Source organism: Phoca vitulina, unplaced genomic scaffold (assembly GCF_004348235.1).
Source record: "Phoca vitulina isolate PV1807 unplaced genomic scaffold, GSC_HSeal_1.0 scaffold31, whole genome shotgun sequence".
NCBI classification, from domain to species: domain Eukaryota; kingdom Metazoa; phylum Chordata; class Mammalia; order Carnivora; family Phocidae; genus Phoca; species Phoca vitulina.
This window is the reverse complement of record NW_022589734.1, coordinates 21,840,292-21,846,291: the sequence shown is the minus strand read 5'-3', so window position 1 is coordinate 21,846,291 and position 6,000 is coordinate 21,840,292.

Genomic DNA, 6,000 nt, shown 5'->3' with positions numbered 1-6,000 from the left:
GATCACCAAGAGGGGTGGATAATGACTGTGATGAGGAGTCAGCCAGGGTGTGAAAAAAAAAAAAATAAAGCAAAATTAAGTGACACTTGGTAAATCGCAGGAGGACGTGAAACCTGACAGTGTTTCTGGAAAGAATGGTCGATCCCCTGTAACACTCCAGTGCCTTCTAGTAATCGAATTGGGCAGCTCATTAAAATTATGTGTGAACAGATAGGTACCCTGGCAAAAAGGCAAGGGAGCCGAGAAATAGCTAGAGCAATAGAATTACTATTTTTATCGTCAGGAAAAAAAAAATCAGGACTAGGAGGTATTCGAGGAGGTGCACCTAGAAAATGCCCATCGGAAGACAGTGAGTGGCTCCTAGGGAAGTAACCAGAGCCATAAAACCAGCCACAGGAGGGATGAGTCATGCCAAAGAAGAGGAATATTTAAAATTGGATATGTCTATATAAAATAACTCAGCTAACAGTGGGGGAATTTAAAGAAGCTATCTGAAGAGCAGTATGAGGAAATGGGAGGATGAGATTTTAGTTGCTGTGTACGGGCGGGCTAAATATAGCCTTGTCACATACATCTCCACGAGGGAGCTGCTTGGCATCTGGCAGAGGCCTCCAGTGTTTTCCTAAATGAAAGTGTTAAGGTGGGCTCAGATGATCTCCAACGGGATGGTTAGTTCTCTGGGCTACAATGCAGGGAAGGGAATTCACACATATGTCACGCCTATTCTGTGCTCAGTCCTGTGCTTGACATTCTAACATATATGAGCTCATTTGCTTCTCACAACAAACCTGTCACAGGGAAGTCATTATCACCACTTCGAGCTGAGGGAAACTGAGATCACACGGCTCTTAAATCGTGAAGCAGGAATTAAACCGGAGTTTGGGTAGCAACAAACCCACTGCCACCAAGCTGCCTCTTGCATTAAAGGAAGTTGATAATGAAGTATCAAACAACTCCAGAGAAAATGTAACTTAAGGAAACAGGTATTGTGCTAAATATCTGATTCAGATGGTGACCTTGGCTGATTTGACTGACCTTCCTTGGGCTTCAGTCTTGCTGAAGTTTGTTATTTTATGAGACTGACACCTACCTATATATAATAACAAAATAATCTTATTTAATAAATGGGGCCCACACCTTTAAAAAAAAATCCTTACAGTGTTTTACTAGGCATGACAGAATTCCACAAATTTCCCTCTGAGGGCTGGGCAGAGAGTGGGGGCGATTTAGTCATTTATCCAATTCTTTATTAACAAGCACGTACTGAGAGCTTAATATGAACCAGGCACTTTGGTAGGCTCTTAGAATAAGCAAAATGGCCACACTTCCTGTCTCCGTAGAGTGTATAACCTAGGGAGTGATGCAAACCAGAAAAGGGATTTTACTGTTTTACTGAGCATGGGAGAGTAGGGCAGACATTGTTAAGGGAAAACCAGGGTTTTTACCCAACATTGGAGCAAAACCTAACTCTGATGTAGGAATTTAGGGGAAGCTTCATCAGGGAAGGAGGAAATGCAGCTGTTAACTTTCTGAGCCGAAAGAAGAGCTCATCTGCAAGTGGTGAAACACGAATTGACCCACAGTCCTCAGGCACTGACCACACAGGGCAGGGAGCCAGTGAAGCTTGTTTTTCACTGGTCCCAATGCCAAAGACTCGACCCTTCCGTGCCTAGGAGTGCCCTTGATCGACAGATGCCTCAAGCTGCCCCCGGCCATCTGGAGCCCTTCACTGCCCTCTTTTCTGTGTGCTCTCCAACATGCTCAGGACCATTTCAGTGAAGTTGAAGTTTACGTGTAAAGTCAGACTGCAAAGAGAAAATCGCCTGCTGTCAGAATGACTCTAGCAAACCACTTAGGAGGTCTCTATTTTAAAGATCTCAAAGTCTAATACAGTCAATTTTTCCACCAGGAGTGGGAAACAGAAGTGTTTCTATACAAGCCAGAGAGTTGGCTTCTGAGATTGGGGCCATATTGTGTCGTGAACAGATCCTGTGCCTTTAAATACATTACTTTCTGAGAATTGTCTACACCAAGTGAGGCGTCTATATCATAAAAGGCTGAAGGAACGGCAGATCCAAGTTCTCCTCGGCATACTCGCACTTTATTGTTCTAAGTTTTTGGCTGAAGGGTTAATACATGGCTCCTGTCTGATGAAGGCGGCAACCAGAACGTTCTCTTGCCTACCTGGGCGCCCAGGCGTTATGAAGTTGTGGACATAAAATCAGCCCAGCCTGCACATGTCACTAATGTACAAGTCAGTTTACCCTGCCTCCCCGACAGGGTCAGAATGTGTTCAGCCTCGCATGTGACTTTACTCCAGCACCATGATTATGAGGAGTATCTGATGGCAGACTTTCAAGCACTGAGAAAATACTGTGCGCTTATAATGGCCTGTTTGGGGAATGGGGATAAAATATTAATGAAATATATTTCTTTCTCCTCCAGTTTAGGGGAAAAGCAAGAACTGAACAGGAAATTAGAATATGGTCAATGTGAGCATGGAGGAGTGGGCCAGGCCCAGAAGAGGGGGGCAGTGTTTCCCAAATGCGAGGAGCAGCATGTGAAGCAAAAGCTTCTCTTTGACAAGCGCGTTGACAATGAAGCGAACAGAGGCTGCCCTCTGTGCCCTGCACACCGACTATATTTCCAGGAAGCATAAAATGGAGGTATGAGCCACAAAGAAGAATCTGCACCTTCGATGAGAATTTGCAGAACAGAGAGCTAAAAGACAGACACAAAATTTACAAACGCCAGTGGAACAGTCCCTTGCCAAAGTGATGTCATCGGTGACGTTTGTGTGAAATATCAGATACTTGGAAAGCCTTACCGAAACCAGTGGGCTCAAGGCGTCAGCAGATCACTGACAACGTGCTGAGCATGCATTTGCACGGAACACTTAAGATCTTCCGAACACTCACGAGCCCAGCTGGGTACTTCTGACGCCACGTCGGCAAAAGGCCCAGCAGTGCTCTCTGCTCGGCCAGGCAACCAGTTATTGATCAGTGATTCTGTCACTGAGGCACACGTTTTCCAGGAAGAAGACAAAACCAAACAAACAAAAAACAAAACAAAACAAAAAACGCAGCACTGGAATTATTGGGAATTTTAGACAGCCAAGAACATTTTACAAAATAGCATCTTTTTCAGAACACACACACACACACAAAACCATCTCTTGCCCACCAGAGCATACAAACAGGGTCTGCTAAGTCAGAGAAGAGGGCTGAGAATACAGATTTTCCACGGTCCCCTTTCTTGATTGCATTTCAATTGTGTTTGCAATTCTGTGTATCACTGTTCAGAGGTACTGGGAGTCGGATTAGCATTTTCACTACCATATTGTTGTCACCAGGAAGGCAAATGTATGCGAGGCTTCCTAATAAACACCAGCTTTTTTCTATCCCCAACATTAGACACAGAAAAGGAAGAAAGAGATAATACAAAGAGAGGGACTCAAATGGTAGTAATTTCATTTTCTATCTTTGAGGTTATTGAATCATTTCAGAAGATGTGCCTCCATAAAAACCTTATCAAAATCACATGCTTGCCCGTGGCACATAGACCAGTCCATATTTGAACTTCCCACAGTCACATACTTCTGGAAAAATAGGGCATGTGCAATTGTCCTCATCATTTCACCAAGTCTTTTAATGACAAAACAATTGTCAGGTGCCCCAGATGTTTTGTTTTTTGTTTTTTGGTTTTTTTTACACACCCACAAGCAGTGTTTGTTAATATATTCTTGGCCATATAAATTTCTAAATGTTCACTTCAAAATAGTAGAGGAAAATAAGTACTCCCATTTTGTTCAATAGGAAGTTTTATTCAATAGGAACCCATAAACTATCATAAAACAAAGCATCTGTGACCTATGACAAAGGCCTGCCCTTTGAATCTTGGCTCTTTTACTAGTTGTCTGACGTTGTGAAAATTACTTAGCACCGCTGAACCTCAGCTCCCCCAGCTTTTAAACAGAGAATAGTAGGTACCTAATTGGGTAGTTGTATCAATAAAGACATTATGTGTAGAACATATTAATTAGCTGCTATCATGATTCCTTGTTATTAATACTAAAAGAGCAATTTTGTCAACTTCTGATTTCATGGTTAGTGCTTTTTTTGAACGTGTAATTGTGGGGACAAAGCTTGGGCTGGAACCAGTAAAACCTATATTTGAATCCTGAGGGTCCTGTGAGGTACAAGAAAAACCACTTAACCTCTCTGAACCAAGCTGTTTCCAATGGAAAATTTGAATATCAAGGTCTCCCTTCACAGATGGTTACAAAGACTGAATGAGGTCATTCTTCTCGGCACATGGTAAACATTCATTGAATAGTAACTTCTACTATTAATATGACTGCAATAGCAGCAGCTAAAAAACAAGGAATTACCTTGACATCCTCCTTGGAGGAAAATAACATCATCTTGTACAAGGAGGGAAAACAGTGTTGTCTTTAGTTGCCACCCATGCTGGTTGGTGATGGCCCGGCGTGTTCTATGAAAAGGATCCAGTATTCACTAGGCCTCTGCATGCATTCAGTGCTGACAAATACAAGGCCTGGAAACCAGCATGTCGTTATCTTTAAGGATATTTAAATATCCCCCAATACATGCACAAAGCCACTGAAGAAAACACAAAATATTCTGCAGATACGACATATTTTAAGAACGGGAAATACAAAGCAAGTGCCTTTTATCACAAGGGTAGTGAGGAGACCTGGGAAAGCAATCACAACGGTAAAAAGAAGGACCAAGCCTCTCACCCTCCTTCTCTAAACCTGTTGTTTGGTCCAGCATGTAGAGTATTAGAAACTCCGTTACCGTCCCAGGGTTTCACCATTCAAACATTTTAAGTTGACTTCTTCCTATCGGTTCTAAACAGTGTGTGGGGTGGGGTGGGGTGGGGGGGCTCCTACAGGTGGCGTGAAGGGTAGAGCCCTTGAGATTAGGGAAGTTTATGAAGGAGGGGGGATTCTAAAGTATCCCTGTACCTTACAAGCGATTGCTTCTAACGCGGGATGTACAGAGAACAGGAAGAGCATTCACGTAAAGGTCCAATTCTTCAGAAACCAAAGGAACAGACCTGAGATTTGTTTAAAGTAATCAACGGGTTTTATTTCCTGGAACTGAAATAGTTCAGCTCTCAACTTCCAAAGCTACAGCCAACAATTTTTCATCAGAGCCCAAGGGAGAAGGGCAGGGGTGAAGGAGACAACAGAAGGAGAAGGGCACATCTGAGAGGCTCAGGAAGAGGCTGGGAGGGGGCACTCACTTCCCTCTCTCTTCTCAGGCAGTTACATTTCAGGTCTGGTGACAATGCCGAGGGGGCCGGGGGGAGGGACGTCACAGATGGGAAACCCCAAAGCCTTAACTACAAAAAGGAAGTCATCAGACCCCAAACAGAAAGGGAACCCCCCAGCCCACCTCTGAAATGGGGTCAGCGACGGCAGGGCGGGCCGCTGACTGAAGGCATAGCACAGCCAGGGTAGTGCTTCATTGGGGGGGGGGGGGATCTTTTCATCAAAAAGATTTCCCAAGCTACGTGCCTTTTCTTTTATGCCTGCGTGACATATATGACTGTAGGGCGGCCTGGAGGCTGTGGGGAGAGGGAAAGGGGCGGCCAGGAGTCTCCGCACAACATCCCATGTAAGCCCAGAGATCGAAATGGGCACCGACGTTGCTCCCCACTGCCATCCGAAGAGCTGGGCAAAGCGAACCCTTCCCATCTCGCGCACAACTGGGAAGCTCCCAAATTATTTGATGAAAAACGACACATCCCAGAACCCCCCCAAGGGACTCAGAAAGGAGGGTGGCCCTCCCCCAGGAGCTGTCCCACTTTCGGTGAATCTGAGCAGCTGGGGTACCAGGCACGGGCGGGGCGGAGGGGACTGCCACCCACCACCACCACAGTTTGAGGATGGCCCCTTCCGGGCCCCTGGAAGCCCCCTCCCACCCCCACCTGCTCGGTATCGTCCACCCCTTCCCGCCTACCCCTGATTCC